This window comes from Scyliorhinus torazame, chromosome 9, assembly GCF_047496885.1.
Source record: "Scyliorhinus torazame isolate Kashiwa2021f chromosome 9, sScyTor2.1, whole genome shotgun sequence".
Lineage (NCBI taxonomy): Eukaryota > Metazoa > Chordata > Chondrichthyes > Carcharhiniformes > Scyliorhinidae > Scyliorhinus > Scyliorhinus torazame.
In genome coordinates this window covers 162,159,439-162,182,689 of record NC_092715.1, presented here as the reverse complement: position 1 = coordinate 162,182,689, position 23,251 = coordinate 162,159,439, and the positions used below count along the sequence as shown (strand labels likewise).

Sequence of the window (23,251 nt, the reverse complement as noted above, 5' to 3'; positions counted from 1 at the left end):
CTCGGGAAAGGGCATCTGGGGGCTCGTTGAGTTTGCCAGGGCGATACAAAATCTTGTAGTTGTAGGTGGAGAGCTCGATCCTCCACCTCAAGATTTTATCATTTAAGATCTTACCCCGCTGTGTGTTATTGAACATGAAGGCTACCGACCGTTGGTCAGTGAGGAGGGTGAATCTCCTGCCGGCCAGGTAATGCCTCCAATGCCTCACAGCTTCAACGATAGCTTGGGCCTCTTTTTCGCCGGAGGAGTGCCGCATTTCGGAGGCATGAAGGGTGCGGGAAAAGAATGCCACGGGCCTGCCTGCCTGATTGAGAGTGGCGGCCAGGGCGATGTCTGATGCGTCGCTCTCCACTTGAAAGGGCAGTGTCTCGTCTACTGCGTGCATTGCGGTCTTGGCGATATCGGCTCTAATACGGTTGAAGGCATGTTGAGCCTCAGCCGTCAGGGGGGAAAGGGTGGACTGGTTGAGTGGGCGGGCTTTGTCTGTGTAGTTTGGGACCCACTGGGCGTAGTATGAAAAGAACCCCAGGCAGCGTTTGAGGACCTTGGGGCAGTGGGGAAGGGGGAGCTCCATGAGGGGGCGCATGCGGTCAGGATCGGGCACCAGACTCCGTTCTGGACCACATAGCCGAGGATGGCTAAGCGGTTCGTGCTGAATACGCACTGCTCCTTGTTAAAGGTGAGGTTTAGGAGAGTGGTGGTGTGGAGAAATTTGGCAAGGTTGGCATCGTGGTCCTGCTGATCATGGCCGCAGATGGTGACATTGTCTAGGTGCGGGAAGGTGGCCCGCAACCCGTATCGATCGACCATTCGGTCCATCTCCCTTTGGAAGACCGAGACCCCGTTGGTGGCGCCAAAGGGAACCCTGAGAAAATGGTAGAGGCGGCCATCTGCCTCGAAGGCAGTGCATGGGCGGTCTGCCTTACAGATAGGGAGCTGGTGTAGGCGGATTTGAGGTCTATCGTTGAGAAGACCCGGTACTGTGCAATCTGATTGACCATATCAGATATGCGTGGGAGGGGGTACGTGTCGAGCTGTGTGTACCGATTGATGGTCTGGCTGTAGTTCACGACCATTCTGTGTTTCTCCCGAATTTTCACCACTACCACTTGGGCTCTCCAGGGACTGTTGCTGGCCTCGATGATGCCTTCCCGAAGCAGCCGCTGGACCTCGGACCTGATGAAGGTCCTGTCCTGGGTGCAGTACCGTCTGCTCCTGGTGGCGACGGGTTTGCAATATGGGGGGTATAGGGTTGCGAATAGGGAAGGTGGGTTGACCTTTAGGGTCGCGAGGCCGCAAACAGTAAGGGGTGGTAGGGGCCCGCCGAATTTCAGGGTTAGGCTCTGGAGGTTACACTGGAAGTCCAGGCCGAGTAGTAGGGCAGCGCAGAGGTTGGGGAGGATGTAGAGGCGCAAGCCGCTGAATTCTACGCCCTGGACTGTGAGTGTGACTATACAGTACCCCCGGATTGCCACGGAGTGGGATCCGGAGGCCAGGGAGATTCTTTGCTTGGCCGGGTGTACCGCAAGGGAGCAGCGCCTTACCGTATCTGGATGGATGAAGCTTTCGGTGCTCCCGGAGTCCAGCAGGCAAGAGGTCTCGTGCCCATCGATCTTCACACTAGTCGAGGCGGTGGCTAGATTGTGCGGGCGAGACTGGTCGATCGTGACCAAAGTGAGTCGTGGCTGGTCGTCGCTGGTGTCGAACGATGGGGTGCCTGGGGGGCACGGGTCATGGTGGTGCCCATATTCCGTGGGGAAGACAAAATGGCGGCGCCTGATGATCTTGGGGTGGACACGATGGCGGTGCCCACGGGCCGCACGTGGCGGGGGTTGAAAAAGATGGCGGCGCCCATGGGCCGCACGTGGTCCGAGAAAGGGAAGATGGTGGTGCCCACTGGCCGCGCGTGGTCTGAGGGGGAGAAGATGGCGGCGCCCACTGGCCGTGCGTGGTCTTAGGGGGAGAGGATGATGGCGCCCACTGGCTGCGCATCCGGGGAGGTGAAGATGGCGGCGCCCATTGTCCATACGCGAGGGGGGTTGGGGCAATAGCGGCGACTGAGCGGGCCTGGCACACCGCAGCGAAGTGCCCCTTCAAGCCCCCAAGTGCGCCTTGCAAAGGGCGGTGCGGGCCGGGCAGCGTTGGCGGGGGTGTTTCTGTTGCCCGTAGAAGTAACATCTGGGGCCCCCGGGATTGGCTGGCTGGCGCCATAACTTCATACGCCAGTTTTTTTGTTGATTCGAGGTCGAGCGTGGCCCCCTCTAAAAGTCACTGGCGTATGAAGTCTGACCCTATCCGTGTAATGAAGGTGTCCCGCATGAGGAGGTTCGAATGTTCCGTGGCAGTGACGGCCTGACAGTCACAGTCTCTGACCAGAGCAATTAAAGCACGCCAGAAATCTTCTACGCACTCACCAGGGAGTTGACTGCGAGTAGAGAGTACGTGCCTGGCGAAGAGCGTGTTCATCTGCTGGGCGTAATACTCTTTCAGTAGCGCCATGGCTTCATCGTAGTTTGGCGTGTCCTGGATAAGAGGAAAGACGTTGGAGCTCAGCCGCGAGTAGAGTATCTGGATCTTCTGAGCTTCCGGGATTGGGTCTGGTGCAGACCCTATGTAAGCTCCGAAACAAGCTAGCCAGTGTTGAAAGTCCTTTTTGGCGTTGCTTGATTGCGGATCCAGCTGCAGGCGATCTGTCTTGATGCAGAGGTCCATCTTCTGAAAATCTTAGAGTAATAAATTGATGCACGATCAATTGCACAGAGACGAGAGTTGAATACAACTGAGGCTTTATTACTCTAAGATGTGAGGCCTCCTACAGCAGCTGGCGAAATGGCTGTTGTATAGGGAGCACACATATTTATACTCCGCCTACTGGGCGGAGCCAGCAGGCAGGGACTACCCCCATACCTGTAGTACAGGGCCTTACCACACATCTCTTAATATATACAACAGTGGTGATTACCATACCCGACAGGATGGACAACGAGGTCCCACCGGGTAAGACCACATGTGAACGGCGCCGGTGGGACTCAGGCTTTCTTGGCGGCCACTCGGCCCATACCGATGGAGAACTGCCGGAGGGGGGGGGACGGACGCGTAGAGCGGCACCCGACCGGCACCGCCGCCATTTCTCCGGTCACCGGAGAATCGGTGGACCGGCGTAGGGCACCTGGCCCGGCGATTCTCCGAACCAGCGCGGGCTGAGAGAATCCCACCCCTAGTTCTTTTTTTTTTAAACTCCAAAAGGTTAGGTGAATAAAATTGCCACCTGACATGTCAGGAGTCTGTTTGTTTATTAGCTGTTTAATAATTTAGTTGTAACAGGATTGGAGGCTGGACCAGAAGTTGTCATCACCTTCCCCTCTTGCAAATCTTGCCCAGTAAATATCGGGACTCTTATAACCTGGACAGCTTAATCTTTCACTCAGGGCTTTTCACAGTAACTTCATTGCAATGTTAACGTAAGCCTACTTGTGACAATAAAGATTATAGTAAGAAATGCTTTAAGTGTAAGCATCCATGATTCTGTTGAGCATTAAACTTTTTCAGTTCTCAAACTTCAGATTGACTACTGATATTCCATTGTGAGGCAACAGTTAAGGCACTTTTCTTGGATTCAAACTAGTAAAATATAATTTCAGGAATTTAGGAAAAGGTTATTTAGGAATTTTAGATCAAGATATTCACCTTCACACAAAGAGTGATTAACATTACATTTTGAAAGGCAGGCAAAAACGCTGGAATTATTGAAGAAAAATTTGAATTTTATAAAGGAGAATTATGTGAGAATTTCTCTGGATGGGTATTTTTCGATAGTTTTCTGTTATAACCCTCACGAAGATTACGGGGGAATTGCTGGCCGAACTCCCTACGAGCTTCATAGAATATGAGCTCCCATGTTGGGCGCTCACCAGCGGGACCTTAAATATCCACCCCCAGACCTGGGCCGGCAGTTCCCGATAGTCCCTATCTGGGACATTTGTTTTGTGGCTGCGGGTTTATTTGTGTTGGAGAATAAACCTGCTTTGTCTTCCAGCCTGCACCTCTTGGAATTATTCCTCGTGTGTAACTAAGATTGGTCATCAGTAAGAAATACACAAGACAAGTGTAGAGGCAGCATAAAACATAAAGAAAGAGCTCAATGTAAAATGCATGGATCAGCACTCGGGCATGGGAGGTAATATATTAACATGGATTGAAGTTTAATCAATAGGCAGAAATGAGAAACTCGGAATAAAGGTGTCACTTTTAAATTGGTAGGCTACAACTTGTGCCACAATGATCAGCTATTACAATCTGCATCAATTATGTATTTATTTATTACTATTTTTATTTGGTTTACACCATTTTACACATAAAACAAAACCAGTGCAAAATAACAAAAGCAAAACACCCCTTCTACCAACCAACACCCAAAGAACTCACAGAACAGCCCCTCCACACCCCAATTCCCCCTCGCCCCGCCTCAGCAGCTGACGGTAACTAACTCTTTTTAAAATGAAGAATAGGCAGACCCCATCTCTTGTGGAACCCCTCAATTGTCCCCCTCAAGATAAACTTAACCTTCTCCAAATACAGGAACTCCATCAGGACCCCCAGCCACACTTAGGAATTGGGTGGAGAATCTGACCTCCACCCCAAAAGGACCCGCCTGCGAGCAATCAGCGAGACGAATGCTAAAATAAAAATCTGCCTCTGCTCCCACCTGCAGCCCAGCATCCTCCTCTGCAGGGCCATATCCACCAGGTGAGGAGCATGATCCAAAATGACAATCGCCAAGTATTCCACTTTCCTCACCTCCGACAACAACGACCTCCCCATAATAAAGAAGTCAGTCCTCGAGTATACATTGTGCACTAGCGAAAAAAATGAATTCTCTTTGCCCCCTGGATGTAAGAACTGCCACCGATCCGCTCCCCCCCCCCCCCCCACCCCGGCGTGCCTCCCCACCTCCCCTCATCTCCTTCATTTAAAAAAAAACCCTTTAGAGTGCCCAATTCATTTTTTTCAATTAAGGGGCAATTTAGCGTGGCCAATTAACCTACCCTGTACATCTTTGGGTTCTGAGGGTGAGTTGCATGCAGACACGAGGAGAGTGTGCAAACTCCACACAGAAGTAATCCGGGACCGGGATCGAACCCGGGTCCTCAGCATCGTGAGGTAGCAGTGCTAACCATTGCGCCCGAGGACTTCCCCCTCCCACCTCCATCATAAACGCTGCCAACACTCTTGCCCCCCCCCCCCCCCCCACCCCCAAAGTGGTCACAAGCACAGCTTACATCGATACATCAATCCATCATCCGATGCAACACTGCATTTAAATCCCCTCTTAAAATTAACTGATGCATGTCCAGACTTGATAAGGCCACCGACATCCTATTCATAAACCCTATATCCTCCTGATTCGGGGCGTACACGGTAACCAACATCACCAACCTCCCCTCCAAAGCACCCGATACTACAATTTAAATTCCTCCATGATCTGCCACCAATTTCTAAATCTGAAACCTAACTCTCTTGCCCACTAATACCACTACCCCCCAGGCCCTACTATCAAAGCCCAGGTGGAACACCTGACGCACTTAACCCTTCTGAAGCCTTACCCTGGTCCTAACCCTCCAATGGGTCTCGTGTAGCAGCACCACAGAGCAGCTCTCAAGTTCTTCAAATGCGAGAAGACTCTCGCCCACTTCACCAGTCCACCCAACCATCCGCTAGTTCCAACTGGACTGGGGGGCGGGGGGGAGTCTCTCCCCCTCCTATCAGCCATGACCATGGCCTTGCCCCGCCCCACAAGTGGGGCTAAGCCCTATCCCTAGTCCTCGTCAGACAGCCACACCTGCCCTGCTCCCCCTTCCCAGAAACTCCCCAATAACTTCCTCTCGAACCGCTCCTCTCTGCATACGCCCTATTCTCCACCATTCACACATCCCAGGCCCATCGAAACCTGTCCACGCAGGCTCAGCCGGCCACAGCCCCTTCCATTCACCAGCCAACATTGCCAGAGCCCCTCCCCCCACATAACTAGTATAAAAACCAACAGAAGCAACCCTCCCCACCCAGCTCTTCTAAAGCAGCCAAACACCAAACAAAAGGGGAAAGAGAAAATCCACCCAACACCTTATTCCACCGCCCCCAAACCAATCCCTCTCAATCACAACATAAGAAAAAAAGTCCAAACTCAGTTCAGTCCCAATCATTCAGTCCTCACGAACACCTCCGGCTCCTCTGCCATCTCAAAATAATAGTCGCCGGAGTTATGCGTGACTTTCAACTTCGCCGAGTAGTGGCCCTAAACCACACATCACTCTTATAAAGTGTCGCCTTCCCTCTGTTAAAAGCCGCCCATTGTCTTGCCAGATCCACCTTGACATCCTGGTATGTACAAGTTTTACTGCCTTCCGACCTCACCTCCTGATTCTGCTTGGCCCATCGCAAGACCTTCTCCTTCATCTGATAGCTGTGGAAACAGACGATCATAGCTCTTGGTGGATCATTCGCCTTTGGCTCCGGCCAGAGCGACCGATGAGCCCTATTAAGTTCAAAGAGGGAGGTGTTCTCCTCCTCCCCCAACAACTTTGTAAACATCTTCGAAGAGTAGCCCATCAGCCTCCAGTCCTCCAACCCCTCAAGCAGTCCCACGATCCAAAGATTCTGTTGCCTTGGCCGCTTCTCCAAGTCCTCCACTTTGGCTGTCAGCCTCCTTTATTACTTTCCTCCGCCTTCTGCAGCTCATCTCCCATCGAGGTGAGCTGGTCACTGTACTGCGACAATGCCTCCTCCACCCCCTTCAACACCTCTCTCTGCTCCAGCACCACTGTCAACATCTTTCCAAGAGCCTCCTTTATCGGGGCCAACGTATCATCCATCAACAGTTTGAGCGTGCCTATCATCTCCTTTCCATGCTGCTCAAAATGCTTGGCAAACTGTCGTTCAAACACAACCGCCATCACCTCGGCCAGCTTGTCCACCATAATGGGTGTCGCCCCACCCGGCGTGCTTGCCCCTGCCATCTTTCCTCCCACAGCACACTTCACCAAACTGGAGACTCCCCCCTATTTAGGAGGAACATTACAGGATATAGAGGGTGACCCTGCCAGGTGAGGAGTAGTGTAATTCTGGTATTGTGAGTAGAGTAAATAAACCTAGTTGTTATCCTGCCTGCTAGTGTCCTTACCTTCGGCTATCACACTGCCGATGAGGATAAAGTGGAACTGCCACAGCCACTCGACTTTTCGCCACTGACCATCTTCATCTAGCTTGGAGAGGCCTCTGCCCAGAACAGAGTGATGGCGCTCATTGGTAAGCTGGAACCATTTGACGCTGACACCGATGATTGGATCCAATACAGTGAGCGGGTACAAATTATTTTCAGACAAAAGCCATCATGGGTGATGTAGCACAATCAATCACTCACGAGACGAGATGAGATGGAGTCAATCGATGGCTTTATTACGCAGACTTGTTCCCCAGCAGCACAGTTACAGAATGGGGCTGCTGGGAGAACCCGGGCTCTTATACTCCGCCTTACTGGGTGAAGCCAGTAGGCGGCTGATCCAATCGGGACCCGGCGTCTATCCACCAATAGCCTCTCGGCATCACAGGGTACCGTAATACCCCTAATGCATACCACCACAGGTGATGAAAGGCAGGCGGTCACATTGCTAACTGCCGTCGACGGCCCAATCTATGCTTTAATTAAAAGCCTCACCTACCTTGACAGGCCAGACATGCTGTTGTTCGCAATGTTGGTTAACTTGGTTGAAAGGCACTTAAACCCACAGCCCCCAATCATGGTCCGGAGGTAATAATAATAATCTTCATTGTCACAAGTAGGCTTACATTAACACTGCAATGAAGTTACTGTGAAAAGCCCCTAGTCGCCACATTCCAGCACCTGTTCGAGTACACCGAGGGAGAATTCAGAATGTCCAAATTACCTGACAGCACGTCTTTCGGGACTTGTGGAAAGGAACCGGAGCACCCGGAGGAAACCCACGCAGACACGGGGAGAACGTACAGACTCCACACAGTGACCCAAGCCAGAAATCAAACCTGGGACCCTGCCGCGGTGAAGCAACAGTGCTAACCACTGTGCTTCCGTGCCGCCCAATATTTATATGGTTACTCCAGTTCAATCGGAGGAGCCCTGAGGTACCACCGGGGCCAGAGCACCACTCGCCATCACTGCCGCCTTTCAGATATCGGGAAGCCGAGGTACCCAATGCCCCCATGGGGCCATCCAACGAAGATGACGACAATGTCGATGGCTCCGACATGGACACCGGCCTGACACCTTTGCAAGCTGAGCCACTCATATTGTGTTATGTAATTTAAAATAACACAAGCTTCCACTTGATGCAGTTTTGAGTAAAAGATGCTCCAGACTTTGAAGTGAGTTCAATGTGTTTTATTGAACTATTAGCGCAGTTCTCAATGAGTTCGACTGTGCTTATCTAAATGTAGTAACTCAGTCTAACTGAACCAGCCTTGCTCTAAGCCACGTGCTGGGGTGTGATGCTGAGGATACACCCTGTTTCACTCTGTAGATGTTGGTCTGTGGAAAGAGGCGGGGTGTGAGTGTCTCATCCCTTTTATAGTGAGATACCACCCCTGAGTGTCCTGACTGCTCATTGGTCGTGTCCTATTCGATGTGTTCATTAGCTGCATGTTTACATGTCATGCCAACTCCCACCTCGATGCTCTTCACAAAATCGACGGTCACCGGTGTGCTACACGCCTCCCGGACCAACCTTACTGTGGGTGGAGTAAATAAACCTAGTTATTATCCTGCCACCTGGGGTCGTATGAAGTCCTTACCTTCGGCTATCACACGAATAAACTCACCTTATTACTTTTCATCAAAATATTTCAAGCTCCTGGAATTGTGACCTCAGTCTCGCCCAAAGATCCAGCAAACTTCATTCCATCAAATCCTGGAATGGGACTAGAATCTTCTGATTCAAGAGTATGCGTACTCACGAATCCAAGCTGAATTTGAAATGCAAAAATAGCCCCAACAAAATATTAGTGCAATACCTTCAAACAAAAATTAACCCATTGTCACTGAGGAACAGGGGTAGAGTAGTATCTGGCAGGTCAAGTCTTCCAGTTCTTTTCTTTGGATGGCTGTGCCTTTATTTTTCTGTTTCAGTCCTTGCAGTTTGGTTGGTGGCCTGCAGGGACAGTTTTTCTGGAGGTTGTGACTGGAGGAAGCTGTGCTCCTCCGGAGACTGTGCAGCGGTTTTGTGTCTGAGTTTCTCTGTGTTTGTCTGAGGGGAATGCGCAGCGACAGGAAGGAAGGAAGGAAGGCGGGCGGCAGGCAACGGCGAGCGGACAGGGAGCGGAGCCACAGGTTAGTTTCTCGCCTGCCTCACTTCTCGGGCCCGACCTCATCCTCGGTAAAGCGGTGCCTTGTGCAAAGGGAAGCCGCGGGGGTGAGGGGGCGGCTGCTTTTAAAGTGTCGGCGGTCGGTCGGTCGGTAACGGCTGCCTGAGCGGGTAGGCCCCAGGACCCCGATGCTGCAACCAGCCACCCATCCCGCACCTTTTTGCAATATTCTCGCTCCTTTCCTCCTTGAGACACGAGTTCATGTTTTTTCTTCTCTCTCCAAAAGCTAAACTTGAAATGATGCGGTTTAAGGGGTGTATCGAGGAGAATAATGTATGATGAGAGCTTGTTTTCACTTTTGGATAAAACCACAAACAGAGGGGTTGACAGGGAGTGAGTGCTGAAGTTAATGGGGTAACAGAGGTCAGGTTATTTCCGAATATTGCTTCAATCGATGCCCCACTCTTAAAACTGATCATCAGTAAAATAAATCAACAAGGAAGAGGAAGATCTCGTCACATTTTCACATCTTATTTTTTATGTGGTAATGTGTTCCTCCTGTGTTTTTAGAAGTGTTCTATGATAGTCATCATAGATTTGAAACTAGGTACAGGACGTCAAGATTACTGTGTTTCTTACTGTTATTTTATTTTTGGCGAATTGTCACTGATATTTGTTCAGTGGCGTAATTCCATGGGCATTAGGTGCCCTCAAGCACTTTGACCATTTGGTTGCTGGCTTGATTGAGTATCATCACATCCAAACCTAATTCTCGCCTCAATCGGTGCCCACACAAAGGTGATTTCTGACCGATCTCACTGCCTAGTTAGTGATCAGGAGGCAGAACTCTGCTAGATTCCCTCCTTACTGAAGGTGCTAGAAGAAATTTAGCATTTCTACAAGTTTTTTTAAAAATTTGGTCATGCAATGTGGGCATTGATGGCAAGGCCAGCATTTACCGCTTATCCTTAATTGGCTTTGAGAAGGTGGTTGTGGACTACTTCTTGCACCACTGCAGTCCATATAAGTACAGCCAGCGTATGGAGTTCCAAGATTTTGAACATAACATTAAAAAATAGGAGCAAGGAGTAGGCCTTTCAGCCCCTTGAGCCTGCACTTCCATTCGATAAGATCATGGCTGATCTGATCATGGCCTCAACTCCACATTCCTGTCTACCCCACATAACCCTTGACTCCATTGTAGTTCAAAAATTAGGTCACTCATGCTTAAATAAATTCAGTGACTTAGTCTCCACTGCTATCTGGGATAGAGAATTTAAAGATTTTAACAACCCTGAAAAGAAGCCATTCCTCCTCATCTCTGTCTTAAATGGGAGACCCTTCATTCCGAACCTACATGCCCCAAGTTCCAGATTCCACCATAAAGGGAAACACCCTCTCTGTATCTACCCTGTCAAACCCCTTCGATCTTATACATTTCAATAAGATCTCTCCTTCTAAAGTCCAGTGATTATAGGCCCAATTGGCTCACCTTTTCCTGAGATTACCTTTTATCACAGGAATCAACTTAGGGAACTTAATTGAACTGCTTCCTCCTTAAATAAGGAGACCAAAACTGAATGCAGTACTTGAGGTGTGATCCCAGCAACGTCGTGTGAAGTTCTAACAAGACTTCTCTCCTTTCTTAAATAGAGGTGTTACATTTGTGGATTTACAATCCATTGGGACCTTCAAAAATCAGGAGTTTTCGAAGATTACAGCCAATGCATCTACTACCTCTGCAACTACTTCTTTTAAGGCTGTAATATGCAGGCCATCAGGTCCAGGGGGTTGTCATTCTTTAGTCTCTACCTTTTCTCAATGAGAGTAGTTTTAAATTCCGCTCTTATTTTTGTTTCTTGATTTTCTGCTAATCTTGGGATGCCTTCATTATCTTCGATCATGAAGGTTGTTGTACAATATTTGTTCAAAGTCACTGCCACTTTGTTGTTAAATATTCATTTTGAATTAATTCCCCAACTCATCCTCTAAGTGGCCAATGTTTCCGTTAGCTAATCTCTTCCTTTTTATATACTTGTAGAAAGACTTGAGGTCTGTTCTTATAATTCTTGCTAGTTTATTTTCATTCTAATGTCTCCCTTTTTTATAAGTCATCTGAAGACAGGTTTGGAGATGGAGAGCATGTTAAATTCATTTTGAATTAATTCCCCAGACTCATCCTCTAAGGGGCCAATGTTTCCGTTAGCTAATCTCTTCCTTTTTATATACTTGTAGAAAAACTTGAGGTCTGTTCTTATAATTCTTGCTAGTTTATTTTCATTCTAATGTCTCCCTTTTTTATAAGTCATCTGAAGACAGGGTTGGAGATGGAGAGCATGTTAAATTCATTTTGAATGAATTCCCCAGACTCATCCTCTAAGGGGCCAATGTTTCCGTTAGCTAATCTCTTACTTTTTATATACTTGTAGAAAGACTTGAGGTCTGTTCTTATAATTCTTGCTAATTTATTTTCATTCTAATTTCTCCCTTTTTTATAAGTCATCTGCAGACAGGTTTGGAGATGGAGGGCATGTTAAATTCAGTAGGATGTTCACCCGCCTTTTACATGCCCACCCCTGCCTACTATACGCCCACCACAATTATGCCAACTGCAAGTGTTGTTATAACAGCCCAATGTCAGTGGGCCAATTGAGGCTCTTAAGTGAGCAATTAACCTCCTGCATGGGCAGGAGGGACCCCCCTAGGCCCTTTGGAGGGACCCCAAGGTGTAACCATCCCTCCCCCCGGCCTCGTGTTGATCTCTAAACACTTGACCAGCAGCTCTCTGAGGCGGGCCTGCTAATGCCTGCGGCCAGCCATTCTTCCCTTGGGTTTAGGGGAGGTTTGGTGGTGAGGATCGTGGTGCCCTGTATGATTCATCCCGATGTGATTATTGATTAATCCTAGCTCAGTACAGTTTACCAGGTTTGAAATAACCTGCTCTCCTGTTGGTTCCACACCTTATTATTCTCCTGTCCTGAATACACTGAAGGAACTTGTCCTCAAGGTTATTTCTGCCAATTTGATTTGTTCAATCTATATGGAGGTTAAAATTGCCATGATTATTGCAGTATCTTTCTTACATACCCCCACTATTTCTTGATTTTTACTTTGTCCTATGGTGTGGCTATTGCAATGATGCCGATCGACTACTCCCACCAGTGACATATTTCTCCAGCTGTTTCTTATCTCCATCCAAACTGATCATACATCTTGATCTTTGGACACAACAACAATAAAGCTATGGCAACATATTTCCAAGTCAGGATGCTATGTGGCTTGAAGGGATACATGCAGGTGTTGGTGTTCCCACGCACCTGCTCCCCTAAGTGGTGCAAATTTGAGTATTGCCGAAGAAAGATACTTTTTTTTTTGTTGAAGTTTTTTGTCTTGCCCTCATCAGGGTATGCACAAGAATACAATGTGAGGAAAATCAACAAATTTCTATTGTATGAGAGGAAAGTGATAGGGTGGCACAGTGGTTCGTACTGCTGCATCACGGTGCAGAGGACCTGGGCTCAATCCTGGCCCCAGGTCACTGTCCGTGTGGAGTTTGCACATTCTCCCCGTGTTTGTGTGGGTTTCACCCCCACAGCCCAAAGATGTGCAGGGCAGGCGGATTGGCCACCCTAAATTGCCCCTTAATTGGAAAAGAAATTGGATACTCTAAATTTATTTAGAAGAAAGAGAGGAGAATGATGTTTGGTTGGCAAGAAGAGGCGTGCCATCGAGAATACATCAGTTCATTCCTCAGGGCAGTGTCTTGACCAATCACAGTCAAGCCTCCTGTTTTAAATTTTAAACAATGCTTGACAGTTAACTGTCAGTCACCATCAACTAGTACATTCTCAATTGCATGCCTCCACCATTCAGAATCCACTTACACAACTAATCAGAATTCTCTTCTCACAGTATAGATTTGTTAATTTTCCGTGCAATGCTTTCTTGCGAATGTCCTGATGAATGCAAGACAAAAAGTTTAGATTTTTTTTAAAGTCCCTTATTTTCAGCAATACTTTAGGAGGGCTTCTGGATTTGGGCAGTTCTGTCAAAGAAATGTTGGTGAATCATTGCAGTGCATCTTATGGATGGTACGCATTGCTGCCACTGTATCCTGTGGTGGGGGGGACGAATAGATGTTTGAGGTGATGGATGGGATGTTGATCAAGTGGGCTGATTTGTCCTGGATGATGCCCAGCTTCTTGAGGATTGTTGGACTGCACTCATCAAAGCAACTTGGGAGTATTCCATTACACTCATAATTTGTGTTTTGTAGACGGTGGACAGGCTTTGGCAAGTCAGCAAGTAATATTCTATCCACCATCTACAAGGCACAAATCAGGAGTGTAATGGAAAATGCTCCACTTGCCTGGATGAGTGCAGCTCCAACTCCAGAAGCTCGACACCATCCAGAAAAAAAGGAGCCTGCTTGATTGCTCCCCTTCCACAAATATTCAAACCCTCCACCACCGACGAACTGGCAGCCGTGTGTACCATCTATAAGATGCACTGCAGTAACTCACTCAAAGTTCCTTAGACAACACCTTCCAAACCCACGACCAGTACCATCTAGAAGGATAAGAGCAACAGATACCTGGGAACCCCACCACCTGGAGGTTTCCCTCTCAGTCACTCACCATCCTGACTTGGAAATATATCGATGTTCCTTCACTGTCGCTGGGGTAATATCCTGGAACAGCACAGTAGGTGTACCTGCAGCGATTCAAGAAGGCAACTCACCACCACCTTCTGAAGGGCAACTAGGGATGGACAATAAATGCTGGCCTAACCAGCGACGCCCACATCCCGTAAATTAATTTTTAAAAATACTAACTGCAGAATTTCCAACCACTGACCTACTTTTATAGTCACAGAATCTATGGGCAAGATCTTCCAGCTCTTCTGCCGGCGGGATCATCTGGTACCACCAACAACACCTTCCCTGCCGTTTCCCGATGGTGTGAGGTGGAATCAATGGGAAATTCCATTGGCAGCGACGGGACCAGAATATCCCGCTGCCGACCAACGATGGGCTGCTTCCCGCCGCCGAGAAACACGCTGCAGGGAGGCCAGAGAATCTACCCTTATGTTTCTGGTCCAGTTAATTTTGGGGGGCAATAACCCCTCAGGATATTGATGTTGAGGGGAATTAATGGCAATTCCATTGAATGGTAAAAATAGATGACTGGGTTCTCTCTTGTCGGATATGGTCATTGCCTGCCACATATGTGCCGTGAGTCAGATAGAGCGAGCTTGAGGGAAATGGAAACCAGCAGACAAAAGCAGCAGGAGTCGGAGAGTATTGGGAAAGCAGTAAACAATAAAATTAACAAGTGATATCTGAGAAAAGGGAGAAGGTGATTAGTTGTTTGGATAACCCTGAGGTGAGCGCATAGCCAAAAGAGTTCAAGGACAGAGCAGAGTGAACGTTAGCATCAGGGAGAAAGGTTAAGAAAAACTTGGGTATGGTGGGCACAAGAGAGGGTGCTGCCTGGTGAGGCTGTTTTTCTTTTTTTTTTAATGCATTTTATTCTAAACTTATCCAAATAATACAAAAACATAAATAATCTGGGGAACACACTCCCCGACTCCTAGTTTTACAGTCTGTACATGTTTCTCCCCTTTTTCACCCTCCCGTGACGAACAATTCCTCGAACATGGCCATAAACAGTCCCCACCATGTCTTAAAACCCTCCGCTGAACCCCTCAACTCAAACTTATTTTTCTCCAACCGGAGGAAGTCATATAGATCCCCCAGGCAGGCCGCCACCCCCGGCAGCGTAGTCGACCGCCATTCCAGCAAAATTCTTCAGGAGGCAACCAGAGAGGTGAAGGCCACGACATCGGCCTTCTTCCCCTCCATCAGTTCCGGCTTTTCCGATATCCAAAATATCACCACCACCCGGCCCGACTTCCACCCCCACAAACTTTGCTAGCGTCCTGAACACTCCCACCCAGTATCTCTATAACTTCTCATAACCCAAGAACATATATGCGTGGTTTGCTGGCCCTCGCCCACACTTCTCACACTCGTCCGCCACCCCATGTAAGAACCCACTCATCCTCGCCCTAGTCATGTGCACCCTTTGTTTTTTTAAAAATAAATTTAGAGTACCCAATTCAATTTTTCCAGTTAAGGGGCAATTTAGCGTGTTCAATCCACCTTTCTTGCACATCTTTCTTTTGTGGGGGCGAAACCTAGGCAAACACGGGGAGAATGTGCAAACTCCACACTGACAGTGACACAGAGTCGGGATCGAACCTGGGACCTTGGCGCCGTGAGTCTGCAGTGCTAACCACTGCGCCACCGTGCTGCCCTATGTGCACCCTTTGTGTCACCTTAAACTGTATCAAACTCATTTCCATGTCCTGCGTCCCAACTCCTCCCATTTCTCCTTGATCCTCACCACTTGCATACCCCCCTGCTCTCCCAGCCACCCGTATATGTCACCAATCCTACCCTCCTCTTCCACGTCCGGAAGTAGCAACCATTCCAAAAGGGCATATTTCAGCAACCTGGGAAACCCTTACCACACCTTCCGTGCAAGGTCCCTTACATGTAAATAACTAAGTTCACTCCCCTTCGTGAGCTCTACTCCCGCAGCTCCTCCAGACTTGCGAACCTCTCTTCCAGATACAAATCTCACCAGCCCCATCTCTCACCTGCACATACCATCTGTCCCCCGGCTTAAACCTGTGGTTCTTGCACATTGACGTTAACACCGACATCCCCTCCATCCTAAAGTGTCTCGTCAGCTGGTTCCAAACCTTTATTGTGGACTGTGCAACCGGGCTGTCCGTGTATATCCTCGGTGCCAGCGATAGCGTCGGCGTCACCATGGCCTTCAGGCTGGACTCCCTACAGGACTCTTCCTCCATTCTAACCTCCTCTCCTTCCCACCACTTCCTCACTCTCTCCACATTCGCTGCCCAATAGTAGTGCAGTAGGTTTGGTAACGCCAACCCACCTTACTGCCTCTGCAGCAAGGCCCTCTTCACCCTTGGCACCGTCCCCACCCATATAAACCCTGACATGACTGTGACCATTTCTGAAAAATGGCCTTCGGAATAAAAATCGGGATCTTCTGGAATATAAATAGGAACCTTGGCAGGACATTCATTTTCACTACTTTGACCCTCCGCACCAGTGTCAGGTGCCTTGTGTCCCACCTCATAAAGTCCTCCTTTATCTCCTCCACCAACTTTGTTAAGTTCCACTTATGTAATGTCACCCCCCCCCCCCCCCGCCTTAACCGGATCCCCAGATACCTAAACTTATCCCTGGCTACCCTAAATGGTAACCCCCCTAAATTAGCTTCTCGACCTGACTCATTCACGGGGAACATCACACTTTCAACTTCTAACCCGAAAAAAAAAAAAAAAACCCTCTAATAGGCTCATAATCCTGCCCAAACTCACCAGTGGGTCTGACACACACAACAGCAGGTTGTCTACATACAGCAGCACCCAGTGCTCCCTATTCCCCTTCTTAAACCCAGGGGCTGTTTAGCACGTCTAAATCGCTGGCTTTGAAAGCAGACCAAGGCAGGCCAGCAGCACGGTTCAATTCCCGTACCAGCCTCCCCGAACTGACGCCGGAATGAGGCGACTAGGGGCTTTTCACAGTAACTTCATTTGAAGCCTACTTGTGACAAGCGATTTTCATTTTATTCTGCTGACCCTCTAAGGGCCATCGCCAAGGCTCTATCGCTAGTGCAAACAGCAGCAGTGACAATGGACACCCCTGCCTTGTTCCCCAATGCAACCGGAAACTCCATTAGCTAATCTCATTGATGCATACACTCGCCACTGGGGCCACATACAGCACACACACCCATGCCACAAACCTTGTCCCAAACCTTTCCAGGACCTCAGAACAAGTACCGCACTCCACCCGATCAAACGTCCTTTCCGTGTCCATAGGCGCCACCACCTCCGGTGCCCATCCTCTCGACGGGGTCATGACCACATTCAAAGAACAAAGAACAAAGAAATGTAGAGCACAGGAACAGGCCCTTCGGCCCTCCAAGCCCGTGCCGACCATGCTGCCCGACTAAACTACAATCTTCCACACTTCCTGGGTCCGTATCCTTCTATTCCCATCCTATTCATATATTTGTCAAGATGTCCCTATCGTCCCTGCTTCCACTACCTTATCGCATAATCCCCTGTCCGCAAACAGCCCAGATCTAACCTCTATTCCAGCCTCTGCTCCTGTCCCGAAATAATCGAATCTCTAACCAATACGGCGTATGGTCCGAAATTCCTATACCCACGTACTCTGCCGCACCAACACCTCACGGCTCACCACAAAGAAATCGATTCTGGAGTATACTTTATACACATGCGAGAAGAAGAAGTACACCCTCTACCCTGGGTTCTTAAAACCCCACAGGTCCACCATACCTATCCTTTCCATAAACCCTCCCAGCTCCTTCGCCATCTGCAGCCTTCCCATTGACCTGGGGCTTGACTTGCATGGCCAAGTCTGGAATCGCTCCCAGCAGCACCCTCATGAACCCCACATCGTCCCAATTCGGAGTGTATACATTCACAAGCACCGCTGGCATCCCCTCCAACATCACACTCACCATCCTGGTATCTCCCACCAGGGTCCTAACCCTGTGACCCCACACATTGATCATGGCCAATCCTCCTAATCTTGGGAAAGAAACGTGCAGAGGAGACCCGACGAGTGGAGAGCACAAGCTGACACACATGATAAAAGAGCAGGATGCAGGTGGGGAAGTTTTGAACAAGCATATATGTTGGTTGGAGCTTGAGCCTGACAGGAAAACTATCGAAGGAGTTGAGGCCAGGGATGTCTGGTGCATTGATGAGGGTTCCAGTGGCAGTACAGGTTGGGTAAGGAGGAGATGTATGTTGCTACAGACTGGAAATAGTTGTTCTCATTGATGAATCGGGTATGGGATTTGAAACTCTAGTTCATGGTCATAGAGGGCACTGAGATTGCGTATTGTCAGATTTGGTGAGTGAGTAGCCAAGGAAGGAAAAATAATTTGTGACTTCAAGTACAGATGTTTTGGCAGGGGCAAAACAAGATCGGACTTTCTACAAAAACAGGTTTATTGTAGCTTAGGAGAAAGACCTGTCTTCTACACTTATCCATGAGGAAGAACACGCAAAGCAAGTTGTGTATTTAAGTGAAGTCACGTATGTGCTACTATTGTTCACGCAAAGTCAGAGGATGCACTGTTTTAAAAGCACGGATAGTAATACCATGCAATGCGAAAAGTAATCGTGCTGAATTGTAGCTGTGTTTAGTAGGCATTTAAAGGCAGGTGGTTTAATGGCTGTTAGTAAGCAGCAGGGTTATCTACATCAGGATTGGCTAGATCTATCAAAACTACTTTTTTTTTAAAAAGCAGCTTTAAATTTATTAGGACGGGATAAACGTTTTAGCTCCTGATTTAATTTTGATCCCATTATTTGCTTCATCATCACAGATGAATAATTATGTTTGGAGAGTTAAGATCAAATTCTGCACATGTACCCCTCCAACCCAGTATGTTTGGACCAAGGCATTTCTGGGTTTTGAAATTATAGAATAAACATTACAATGCCCAAGCAAAAGTGTGTGAACTGTATATAAATACCTGAGACTTGCTGCCTGAGACGCAAAACATGTCCAAACAAGTGTTAAGACATGAATATTTTCAAATCTGTTCATTTGAAACATGGGCAAATTCACTAATGCACAGGAGTCGGGAAGAAAATTGAGCATCGTAAACAATTAAGTAGTACAAACCTTTGTAAATGTCTTCAGAGCTTGTAAACTTCGATGCATTCACAGTATACTTTGAAGACACTTGCAGTTATAGGGGATGGTTTAGCACAGTGGGCTAAACAGCTGGCTTGTAATGCAGAACAAGGCCAGCAGCCGGGTTCAATTCCCATACCAGCCTTCCCGAACAGGCGCTGGAATGTGGCGACTAGGGGCTTTTCACAGTAACTTCATTGAAGCCTACTTGTGACAATATGCGATTATTATTATTATTACATTTCAATTTCTTAGCTAATCAGTACTTTCTATACCAGAGCTATCTAAACTGTTTTCCAATGTGACCCCATTTTGACACACGTACACATAGTACCCCTCCCCCAACTGTATACACTGTTTTAACAGCTACCCCAACCACATGCTTTTGCTCGAGGAGCCGGTGCCTGTGAACTAGAGGGGCCAGCCCGGGGTAAGAAGTCTGTAAAACAGGCGGACAAGAACAGAAATGCAGCAAAGTTTGAAGCTGCCACCCACCTTCTCAGCATAGCCGCATGACCTTCTGTTTTTCCTGCACTCAACATGTCAATCAGTAGCCGAGTTACACTACCTGCCTCTGCTTGCATCAATTCAGTGCGCTAACATCCCAGACCGGCTTCACTGCGCTGCTTCTTCTTAGTACAGCTAAGGAGCTCAGTGTCACTGGTCATGGCTTCCGAGGATCCTTGAATGGCTGATGAGCCCGCTCCTAAAGTCGCACCTCTGACTGCACACTTGGCAGGCGTTTTTGGGAGCTGATATTGGTCCTGGACTCAAGCTCGCTGGTATTTCTTTCTTGGGCTCCTTTTCCAGACCTCCTCTGGTTGTTGGGAGTTCTCGAAGAATTGTGTCTCTTCAATCAGGAGGTTCCTCGAAGTTTGTCTGTTCTGCGCAAGGGTCTCCCAGGCGTTGATGCGATGTTGCATTTCTTGAGGTAAGCCTTCAAGGTGTCTTTGAAGCATTACTTTTGTCCTCCTCTTGTTTGGGAGCCTTTCTTGAGCATGGCAAAAAAAATTTGCTTTGACAGTCAGCACTCTGGCATCCTAAGCATGTGACCAGCCCAGCGGAGTTGGTTTCAAATGATCATCGCCTTGATGCTGGTCCTCTAATCACCTTCAAGGATGTTAATGTTGGTACTCCTGTCCCCCCAGCTGATGTGGGGAATCCAGCTCAGACAGCAGTGATCAATGGTATTTCTCCAGGGCCTTGTCGTGGGGTTCGTACGTAGTTTCTGAAACATAAAGAAGAGTTTGGAAGGTAACTGCCTTGTACACGAGGATCTTGGTATCAGCATGGATGTCGCAGTCATCGAAAACTGTCTCTTGTCCTTGGACTCTGTTGGATGTCTGCATCGATGTCAGCCTTAGATGAGAGGTGACTCCTCCGGAAGGGGAGATATGGGTGTGTTTCTCCGTTGATCTTGATGGAGAGAGAGACTTGATCTTGCCGTGGCATGTGTTGGTAAAGGTTTTGAGTCTTCTTGAGGTTGAGGCTGAGACCGATTCTTTGGTTTGCTTCTGCAAAGGTATCAAGCACGGCTTGGAGATTTTCTTCTGAAAGAGTGGAGTTGGTGTTGTCATCCGCATTCTGAAGTGCCAAACAAAGAACAAAGAAAAGTACAGCACAGGAACAGGCCCTTTGGCCCTCCAAGCCTGTGCCGACCATGCTGCCCGTCGAAACTAAAATCTTCTACACTTCCTGGGTCCGTATCCCTCTATTCCCATCCTATTCATGTATTTGTCAAGATGCCCCTTAAATGTCACTATCGTCCCTGCTTCCACCACCTCCTCCGGTAGCGAGTTCCAGGCACCCACTACCCTCTGTGTAAAAAACTTGCCTCGTACATCTACTCTAAACCTTGCCCCTCTCACCTTAAACCTATCCCCCTCGAAATTGACCCCTCTACCCTGGGAAAAATCCTCTGACTATCCATCCTGTCAATGTCCCTCATAATTTTGTAGACCTCTATCAGGTCACCCCTCAACCTCCATCGTTCCCGTGAGAACAAACCGAGTTTATTCAACCGCTCCTCATAGCTAATGCCCTCCATACCAGGCAACATCCTGGTAAATCTCTTCTGCACCTTCTCTAAAGCCTCCACATCCTTCTGGTAGTGTGACGACCAGAATTGAACACTATACTCCAAGTGTGGCCTAACTAAGGTTCTATACAGCTGCAATATTACTTGCCAATTCTTATACTCAATGCCCCGGCCAATGAAGGCAAGCATGCCGTATGCCTTCTTGACTACCTTCTCCACCTGTGTTGCCCCTTTCAGTGACCTGTGGACCTGTACACCTAGATCTCTCTGACTTTCAATACTCTTGAGGGTTCTACCATTCACTGTAAATTCCCTACCTGCATTAGACCTTCCAAAATGCATTACCTCACATTTGTCCGGATTAAACTCCCATCTGCCATCTCTCCGCCCAAGTCGCCAAACAATCTAAATCCTGCTGTATCCTCTGACAGTCCTCATCGCTATCCGCAATTCCACCAACCTTTGTGTCGTCTGCAAACTTACTAATCAGACCAGTTACATTTTCCTCCAAATCATTTATATATACTACGAACAGCAAAGGTCCTAGCACTGATCCCTGCGGGACACCACTAGTCATAGCCCTCCAATTAGAAAAGCACCCTTCCTGTGCTACTCTCTGCCTTCTATGACCTAGCCAGTTCTGTATCCATCTTGCCAGCTCACCCCTGATCCCGTGTGACTTCACCTTTTGTACCAGTCTACCATGAGGGACCTTGTCAAAGGCCTTACTGAAGTCCATATAGACACCATCCACTGCCCTACCTGCATCAATCATCTTTGTGACCTCTTCGAAAAACTCTATCAACTTAGTGAGACACAACCTCCCCTTCACAAAGCCATGCTGCCTCTCGCTAATACGTCTATGTGCTTCCAAATGGGAGTAGATCCTGTCTCTAAGAATTCTCTCCAGTAATTTCCCTACCACTGACGGAAGGCTCACCGGCCTGTAGTTCCCTGGATTATCCTTGCTACCCTTCTTAAGCAAAGGAACAACATTGGCTATTCTCTAGTCCTCCGGGACATCACCTGAAGACAGTGAGGATCGAAAGATTTCTGTCAAGGCCATAGCAATTTCCTCTCCTTCAGTATTCTGGGGTAGATCCCATCAGGCCCTGGGGACTTATCTACCGTAATATTTTTCCAGACGCCCAACACCGTGTCTTTTTGGATCTCAATGTGACCCAGGCTATCTACACGCCCTTCTCCAGACTCAACATCCACCAATTCCTTCTCTTTGGTGAATACTGATGCAAAGTATTCATTTAGTACCTCGCCCATTTCCTCTGGCTCCACAAATAGATTCCCTTGCCTATCCCTCAATGGGCCAACCCTTTCCCTGGCTACCCTCTTGTTTTTTATGTACGTGTAGAAAGCCGTGGGATTTTCCTTAACCCTATTTGCCAATGACTTTTCGTGACCCTTTCTACCCCTCCTGACTCCTTGCTTAAGTTAATTCCTACTTTCCTTATATTCCACACAGGCTTCGTCTGTTCCCAGCCTTCTAGCCCTGACAAATACCTCCTTTTTCTTTTTGACGAGGCCGACAACATCACTCGTTATCCAAGGTTCCCGAATTTTGCCATATTTATCCTTCTTCCCTCAGGAGCACGCCGGTCCTGAATTCCTTTCAACTGACATTTGAAAACCTCCCACATGTTGATTTACGCTCAAACATCCGCCCCCAATCTAGGTTCTTCAGTTCCCGCCTAATATTGTTATAATTAGCCTTCCCCAATTTAGCACATACACCCTCGGACCACTCTTATCCTTGTCCACCAGCACTTTAAAACTTACTGAATTGTGGTCACTGTTCCCGAAATGCTCCCCGACTGAAACTTCTACCACCTGGCCGGGCTCATTCCCCAATACCAGGTCCAGTACAGCCCCTTCCCTAGTTGGACTATCTACATATTGTTTTAAGAAGCCCTCCTGGATGCTCCTTACAGACTCTGCCCCATCTAAGCCCCTAGCACTAAGTGAGATCCAGTCAATATTGGGGAAGTTGAAGTCTCCCATCACAACATCCCTGTTGTTTTTACTTGTTTCCAAAATCTGTCTACCTATCTGCTCCTCTATCTCCCGCTGGCTGTTGGGAGGCCTGT

The 23,251-nt window shown here is 48.2% G+C and overlaps 1 protein-coding gene across 4 annotated transcripts in view; it reads left to right on the top strand.

Moving 5' to 3' along the window:
• The first annotated feature begins 9,206 nt into the window (after positions 1–9,206).
• The window catches only part of LOC140429554 (terminal uridylyltransferase 7-like), a 145,866-nt gene continuing 131,821 nt past the window's right edge, over positions 9,207–23,251 (top strand). For all 4 annotated transcript variants that reach the window (XR_011949121.1, XR_011949120.1, XM_072516712.1 and 1 more), the window contains exon 1: positions 9,207–9,355. The gene's annotated coding sequence lies outside the window, so the exon portion shown is untranslated. The remainder of the gene's footprint in view (positions 9,356–23,251) is intronic.